General features: G+C 46.5%; 9 non-coding genes across 9 annotated transcripts; 3 read left to right on the top strand and 6 right to left on the bottom strand.

The window, feature by feature from the left end:
• Positions 1-113: 113 nt before the first annotated feature.
• On the bottom strand, positions 114-186 carry trnar-ccu (transfer RNA arginine (anticodon CCU)). Its single transcript has one exon. It is a non-coding gene; the product is annotated as a tRNA-Arg (tRNA).
• A 291-nt stretch (positions 187-477) lies between these two features.
• On the bottom strand, positions 478-550 carry trnaf-gaa (transfer RNA phenylalanine (anticodon GAA)). Its single transcript has one exon. It is a non-coding gene; the product is annotated as a tRNA-Phe (tRNA).
• A 1,412-nt stretch (positions 551-1,962) lies between these two features.
• Positions 1,963-2,034, top strand: trnaa-cgc (transfer RNA alanine (anticodon CGC)). The gene has a single exon. It is a non-coding gene; the product is annotated as a tRNA-Ala (tRNA).
• A 150-nt stretch (positions 2,035-2,184) lies between these two features.
• Positions 2,185-2,257, bottom strand: trnar-ccu (transfer RNA arginine (anticodon CCU)). Its single transcript has one exon. It is a non-coding gene; the product is annotated as a tRNA-Arg (tRNA).
• Positions 2,258-2,540: 283 nt separating this feature from the next.
• On the bottom strand, positions 2,541-2,613 carry trnaf-gaa (transfer RNA phenylalanine (anticodon GAA)). The gene has a single exon. It is a non-coding gene; the product is annotated as a tRNA-Phe (tRNA).
• A 1,196-nt stretch (positions 2,614-3,809) lies between these two features.
• On the top strand, positions 3,810-3,881 carry trnaa-ugc (transfer RNA alanine (anticodon UGC)). The gene has a single exon. It is a non-coding gene; the product is annotated as a tRNA-Ala (tRNA).
• Positions 3,882-4,030: 149 nt separating this feature from the next.
• Positions 4,031-4,103, bottom strand: trnar-ccu (transfer RNA arginine (anticodon CCU)). Its single transcript has one exon. It is a non-coding gene; the product is annotated as a tRNA-Arg (tRNA).
• A 301-nt stretch (positions 4,104-4,404) lies between these two features.
• trnaf-gaa (transfer RNA phenylalanine (anticodon GAA)) lies at positions 4,405-4,477 on the bottom strand. The gene has a single exon. It is a non-coding gene; the product is annotated as a tRNA-Phe (tRNA).
• Positions 4,478-5,457: 980 nt separating this feature from the next.
• Positions 5,458-5,529, top strand: trnaa-ugc (transfer RNA alanine (anticodon UGC)). Its single transcript has one exon. It is a non-coding gene; the product is annotated as a tRNA-Ala (tRNA).
• The last annotated feature ends 2,427 nt before the right edge of the window (positions 5,530-7,956 follow it).

Raw genomic sequence — 7,956 nt, 5'->3', positions numbered from 1 at the left:
GCTCAATTCCCAACTTTCCCAGATGCAATTCGTGAATAGGATATGAGCAGAAGGAAAAAAACGACAAGAGCCCACAGAGAATTACCAATTGTGTGCAGAAACAAGGCAGGCATCACCCCAGATGGGACTCGAACCCACAATCCCTGGCTTAGGAGGCCAGTGCCTTATCCATTAGGCCACTGGGGCTCAGTCAGGTAGTTTCTGAACATGAAAAAAAAAAAAAAAAAAAAAGCACGAAACAGTGCAATGAAGTGAATAGTTACAGGAATTGTCCCGTTGCAGGAGTCATTGCACAGCCTGCAGTGTAAAGTGAACAAGGAGCCTGTCGTTGATTTCGCCTAGAGTTGTATTTGCAAAAGGGCTTTGAATCAATTACCTTTGAATCGGAGCACAGTGCACTCTAGCTGCAAAATAGAAACGCACACGTGTGTGCAGTACATGGGCTCTTTGTGCTTTCTGAACATACTCCTCGTGAAATGCCGAAACCCGGGATTGAACCAGGGACCTTTAGATCTTCAGTCTAACGCTCTCCCAACTGAGCTATTTCGGCCAAATACAACCACATCCATTGTGATATCCACTGTTTTCGATTACGTCGGGATTGACTCCATTTAAACACAGCCGCACAAGTCAGGATGGCTGAGTGGTCTGAGGCGCTGCTTTCAGCTCGCAGTCTTCACTGGATGCTTGGGATGGAATCCCACTTCTGCCAAGGGATCTTTTACCACCCAGGAACACACTCACACCTGTTCTGCCGACAAGGACAACACGAGTTGAGGACTGTGCTGACATGGAGCTGACAATCAATGTTGCAAGAAACACATCAATGCACATGTATTTAGTCTTTGATTAATTGACTTCAACATGTCATTCTTTAGTCCCTGTACCCTCGAAGCAACACTCAGCATAGTAGAGGCTGTAGCTCGGCGTTAGTGCGTGTAACTTCTATGTATCACACCTGGCCCTGACAGTGTGATTTTTGGCAACAGGCGGTCTATGACTTGATCCCGAGAAGTGAAAATGACGCACCCATGTGCGTCGCTGCAATGTCGTCTTCTCCTTCACTATTCACAGTGGATGCGCTCACACGCTGTTTCTGGGAGAAACTGTTCCTTGCGTTACGTGTCATCCATTGTCCAGCGCACAGTAGCTTCTTTCTCCTTCTCCTTGCCCATGTCATCCACATATTGTACCGTTGGGCAACGCTAGGAACAGCGTCGTAGCATGCTTTGAGACTCAAGGAACGACAGTGCAACTCTTTTCTTTCTGTGTTGCATTGTTTACTTGTTGGTGTTGTGTGCCGTTGGGCAACGCTAGGAACAGCGTCGTAGCATGCTTTGAGACTCAAGGAACGACAGTGCAACTCTTTTCTTTCTGTGTTGCATTGTTTACCTGTTGGTGTTGTGTGCCGTTGGGCAACGCTAGGAACAGCGTCGTAGCATGCTTTGAGACTCAAGGAACGACAGTGCAACTCTTTTCTTTCTGTGTTGCATTGTTTACTTGTTGGTGTTGTGTGCCATTGGGTTACGCTAGGAACAGCGTCGTAGCATGCTTTGAGACTCAAGGAACGACAGTGCAACTCTTTTCGTTCTGTGTTGCATTGTTTACTTGTTGGTGTTGTGTGCCGTTGGGCAACGCTAGGAACAGCGTCGTAGCATGCTTTCAGACTCAAGGAACGACAGTGCAACTCTTTTCGTTCTGTGTTGCATTGTTTACTTGTTGGTGTTGTGTGCCGTTGGGCAACGCTAGGAACACCGTCGTAGCATGCTTTGAGACTCAAGGAACGACAGTGCAACTCTTTTCTTTCTGTGTTGCATTGTTTACTTGTTGGTGTTGTGTGCCGTTGGGCAACGCTAGGAACAGCGTCGTAGCATGCTTTGAGACTCAAGGAATGACAGTGCAACTCTTTTCTTTCTGTGTTGCATTGTTTGTTTGCTGTTGAAGGAAACACATGCAGGTGGTGGGGATGTAGCTCAGTGGTAGAGCGCATGCTTCGCATGTATGAGGTCCCGAGATCAATCCTCGGCATCTCCAGGATATCTTTTAATGTCTATGTTTCCCGGTTCAATCGGCTCAATTCCCAACTTTCCCAGATGCAATTCGTGAATAGGATATGAGCAGAAGGAAAAAAACGACAAGAGCCCACAGAGAATTACCAATTGTGTGCAGAAACAAGGCAGGCATCACCCCAGATGGGACTCGGACCCACAATCCCTGGCTTAGGAGGCCAGTGCCTTATCCATTAGGCCACTGGGGCTCAGTCAGGTAGTTTCTGAACATGAAAAAAAAAAAAAAAGCACGAAACAGTACAATGAAGTGAATAGTTACAGGAATTGTCCCGTTGCAGGAGTCATTGCACAGCCTGCAGTGTAAAGTGAACAAGGAGCCTGTCGTTGATTTCGCCTAGAGTTGTATTTGCAAAAGGGCTTTGAATCAATTACCTTTGAATCGGAGCACAGTGCACTCTAGCTGCAAAATAGAAACGCACACGTGTGCAGTACATGGGCTCTTTGTGCTTTCTGAACATACTCCTCGTGAAATGCCGAAACCCGGGATTGAACCAGGGACCTTTAGATCTTCAGTCTAACGCTCTCCCAACTGAGCTATTTCGGCAAAAAATAACCACATCCATTGTGATATCCACTGTTTTCGATTACGTCGGGATTGACTCCATTTAAACACAGCCGCACAAGTCAGGATGGCTGAGTGGTCTGAGGCGCTGCTTTCAGCTCGCAGTCTTCACTGGATGCTTGGGATGGAATCCCACTTCTGCCAAGGGATCTTTTACCACCCAGGAACACACTCACACCTGTTCTGCCGACAAGGACAACACGAGTTGAGGACTGTGCTGACATGGAGCTGACAATCAATGTTGCAAGAAACACATCAATGCACATGTATTTAGTCTTTGATTAATTGACTTCAACATGTCATTCTTTAGTCCCTGTACCCTCGAAGCAACACTCAGCATAGTAGAGGCTGTAGCTCGGCGTTAGTGCGTGTAACTTCTATGTATCACACCTGGCCCTGACAGTGTGATTGTTGGCAACAGGCGGTCTATGACTTGATCCCGAGAAGTGAAAATGACGCACCCATGTGCGTCGCTGCAATGTCGTCTTCTCCTTCACTATTCACAGTGGATGCGCTCACACGCTGTTTCTGGGAGAAACTGTTCCTTGCTTTACGTGTCATCCATTGTCCAGCACACAGTAGCTTCTTTCTCCTTCTCCTTGCCCATGTCATCCACATATTGTACCGTTGGGCAACGCTAGGAACAGCGTCGTAGCATGCTTTGAGACTCAAGGAACGACAGTGCAACTCTTTTCTTTCTGTGTTGCATGGTTTACTTGTTGGTGTTGTGTGCCGTTGGGCAACGCCAGGAACAGCGTCGTAGCATGCTTTGAGACTCAAGGAACGACAGTGCAACTCTTTTCGTTCTGTGTTGCATTGTTTACTTGTTGGTGTTGTGTGCCGTTGGGCAACGCTAGGAACAGCGTCGTAGCATGCTTTGAGACTCAAGGAACGACAGTGCAACTCTTTTCTTTCTGTGTTGCATTGTTTACTTGTTGGTGTTGTGTGCCGTTGGGCAACGCTAGGAACAGCGTCGTAGCATGCTTTGAGACTCAAGGAACGACAGTGCAACTCTTTTCTTTCTGTGTTGCATTGTTTACTTGTTGGTGTTGTGTGCCATTGGGGAACGCTAGGAACAGCGTCGTAGCATGCTTTGAGACTCAAGGAATGACAGTGCAACTCTTTTCTTTCTGTGTTGCATTGTTTGTTTGCTGTTGAAGGAAACGCATGCAGGTGGTGGGGATGTAGCTCAGTGGTAGAGCGCATGCTTTGCATGTGTGAGGTCCCGAGATCAATCCTCGGCATCTCCAGGATATCTTTTAATGTCTATGTTTCCCGGTTCAATCGGCGCAGTTCCCAACTTTCCCAGATGCAATTCGTAAATAGGATATGAGCAGAAGGAAAAAACGACAAGAGCCCACAGAGAATTACCAATTTTGTGCAGAAACAAGGCAGGCATCACCCCAGATGGGACTCGGACCCACAATCCCTGGCTTAGGAGGCCAGTGCCTTATCCATTAGGCCACTGGGGCTCAGTCAGGTAGTTTCTGAACATGAAAAAAAAAAAAAAAAAAAAAAAAAAAAAAAAAGCACGAAACAGTACAATGAAGTGAATAGTTACAGGAATTGTCCCGTTGCAGGAGTCATTGCACAGCCTGCAGTGTAAAGTGAACAAGGAGCCTGTCGTTGATTTCGCCTAGAGTTGTATTTGCAAATGGGCTTTGAATCAATTACCTTTGAATCGGAGCACAGTGCACTCTTGCTGCAAAATAGAGACGCACTCGTGTGCAGTACATGGGCTCTTTGTGCTTTCTGAACATACTCCTCGTGAAATGCCGAAACCCGGGATTGATCCAGGGACATTTAGATCTTCAGTCTAACGCTCTCCAAGCTGAGCAATTTCGGCCAAATACAACCACATCCATTGTGATATCCACTGTTTTCGATTACGTCGGGATTGACTCCATTTAAACACAGCCGCACAAGTCAGGATGGCTGAGTGGTCTGAGGCGCTGCTTTCAGCTCGCAGTCTTCACTGGATGCTTGGGATGGAATCCCACTTCTGCCAAGGGATCTTTTACCACCCAGGAACACACTCACACCTGTTCTGCCGACAAGGACAACACGAGTTGAGGACTGTGCTGACATGGAGCTGACAATCAATGTTGCAAGAAACACATCAATGCACATGTATTTAGTCTTTGATTAATTGACTTCAACATGTCATTCTTTAGTCCCTGTACCCTCGAAGCAACACTCAGCATAGTAGAGGCTGTAGCTCGGCGTTAGTGCGTGTAACTTCTATGTATCACACCTGGCCCTGACAGTGTGATTGTTGGCAACAGGCGGTCTATGACTTGATCCCGAGAAGTGAAAATGAAGCACCCATGTGCGTCGCTGCAATCTCGTCCTCTCCTTCACTATTCACAGTGGATGCGCTCACACGCTGTTTCTGGGAGAAACTGTTCCTTGCGTTACGTGTCATCCATTGTAAAGCGCACAGTAGCTTCTTTCTCCTTCTCCTTGCCCATGTCATCCACATATTGTACCGTTGGGCAACGCTAGGAACAGCGTCGTAGCATGCTTTGAGATTCAAGGAACGACAGTGCAACTCTTTTCTTTCTGTGTTGCATTGTTTACTTGTTCGTGTTGTGTGCCGTTGGGCAACGCTAGGAACAGCGTCGTAGCTAGCTTTGAGACTCAAGGAACGACAGTGCAACTCTTTTCTTTCTGTGTTGCATTGTTTACTTGTTGGTGTTGTGTGCCATTGGGCAACGCTAGGAACAGCTTCGTAGCATGCTTTGAGACTCAAGGAATGACAGTGCAACTCTTTTCTTTCTCTGTTGGATTGTTTGTTTGCTGTTGAAGGAAGCACATGCTGGTGGTGGGGATGTAGCTCAGTGGTAGAGCGCATGCTTTGCATGTATGAGGTCCCGAGTTCAATCCTTGGCATCTCCAGGATATCCTTTAATATGCATGTTTCCCGGTTCAAACGGCGCAGTTCCCAACTTTCCCAGATGCAATACGTGAACAGGATATGAGCAGAAGGAAAAAAACGACAGCAGCCCACAGATAATTACCAATTGTGTGCAGAAACAAGGCAGGGATCACCCCAGATGTGACTCAAACCCACAATCCCTGGCTTAGGAGGCCAGTGTCTTATCCATTAGGCCACTGGGGCTCGGTCAGGTGATTACTGAATTTAAAAAAAAATGCAGAAATTACTTACAGGACTTTCAGATTAATGGTGCTGTCAGTCACTACAGGAATATTATGATGAAGATGAGGATGAGCAATTGCTAATAAATGTGATCAGCTTACCCTTTATATAGGTGCTTGTGTCATGGGGGGCAGATGGCTCAGATGAGCTACCCCAGCAATGCCATCCATTATTGGCCTGTGTTTAACGTACTCCTCTGCAGTGGTAAAGGCTGGTGGTGGTGGCCCTCCTCTGCTCCACTTTTTTCCTGTTGGCTAATTTGTAAAAGTACATACATTCCCACACTACAGTCCACAAGTACTATAGTCACAATTTGTAAATGCTTCACGATTATACTGTAAATCACTTTCACGAATCTGCCCCCAAATGTAGTCTCCCATCATGTTCTCGTTATACTGTCCTTGGTAGCGGTGTTTAAAGTCCAGTATATGCTGGTGGAAGCGCTCGCCTTGCTCCTCTGAATATGCTCCCATGTTCTCCTTGAATTTATCAAGATGAGCATCAAGGATATGAACTTTGAGGGACATCCTACAGCCCATTTTGCCATAGTTCTTCACCAGAATCTCAACCAGCTCCACATAATTTTCGGCCTTGTGATTGGCCAGGAAACCCTGAACCACTGTGACAAAGCTGTCCCAAGTTGCTTTTTCCTTACTAGTGAGCTTCTTGGGGAATTAATTGCACTCCAAGATCTTCTTAATCTGTGGTGTGACGAAGAGAATGGCTTTGACATTTGCCTCAGACAGCTTAGGGAAGAAGTCTTGAAGATACTTGAAGGCTGCCGACTACTTATCTAGAGCTCTGACAAATTATTTCATAAGGCCCAATTTGATGTGCAGTGGTGGCATCAGCACCTTTCGGGGGTCCACCAGTGGCACCCACTTGACGTTGTTCCTCACCACAGAGAACTCGGTCTGCTGTGACCAGTCCCGCCTGTGGTAGTGTGCCTTGGTGTCCCTGCTGTCCCAAAGGCAAAGATAGCAGGGAAACTTGGTAAAACCGCCTTGGAGACCCATCAGGAATGCCACCATTTTGAAGTCGCCTATGACCTCCCAGCCGTACTCATCATACTTCAAGGCGTCCAGCAAGGTCTTGATGCTATTGTAATCCTCTTTGAGGTGCACCGAGTGAGCTGGGGAAGAGACGGGTACTTGTTACCATTATGGAGCAGCACGGCTTTGAGGCTCCTGGATGAGCTGTCAATGAAGAGGCACCACTCATTCTGGTTACAGGCGATTCCGATTGCCTCGAATAGACTGGTCACAATGTGGCAGTAGCAAAGCTGGAAAAAAGTCAGTGAAGCTTCCTCTGATCTGCGACTTGCACACTTTCATTCAACAAGTTCCACTGCTTGAGCCTAGATGTCAAAAGCTCGGTATTGGACTTGGTGAGACCAAGATCTCTAATCAAGTCATTGAGGTCTTTTTGGTTGGGTATGGGTTTCTCTCCTCAGCTCCACCTCTGAAATTGTCATCTGGATCTACAATGTCTTCCTCGCTCTCTGACTTGCTGCTCTCTTCTAAAGACAGCTGCTCTCTCTCCGGAGAAGTGGGTACGGGGAGCTCATGGCAGTGTGGCACCGGGGCGATGGATGAAGGAAGGTCCGGATACGTGATTGCAGGTGCATTCTTGCCAGTCCGACGTTTGGAAGGGTCCACCATGCAGAAGTAGCAGTTGCTTGAGTGGTCAGTGGGTTCCCGCCAAATTCTTGGGATAGCGAACTTCATGGATCTCTTTTCCCTTCTGTACCATCCTACAAAAATACATTTATTTCACCCATTACTAATGTCTAAGAGATTCTCGATACATTTTTAATATATGATATTTTTTTGGAACTGTAAAACATTTTAAAAATAAAAACTTTAACAATTTATTTTTTTTAACAAATTTTATAACATACAATTGTCCATCTTACCTTCCAGAGTTTTTTTGCAGTGCTTGCAGGTGAAATGAGGTGCACAGTGTTTGTCTTGATCCCCGACAGGCAGGCCGAAATATGCCTTGTAGACCTCACACATTGTCTTGATAAATTGGCAAAATGTGTCTGCCGGATGCTTGCAGCCTCTTGATGCCATCTCAGAAAAATGCAGATTTCCACTTAGGCAGTTGGAACTAAACTGAACTGGTGGGCTTAAGCCCCCTGTATTTATACTACTATTTATATT

Source organism: Amia ocellicauda, chromosome 14 (assembly GCF_036373705.1).
Source record: "Amia ocellicauda isolate fAmiCal2 chromosome 14, fAmiCal2.hap1, whole genome shotgun sequence".
NCBI lineage: Eukaryota > Metazoa > Chordata > Actinopteri > Amiiformes > Amiidae > Amia > Amia ocellicauda.
This window is presented reverse-complemented; position numbering and strand designations above follow the sequence as displayed.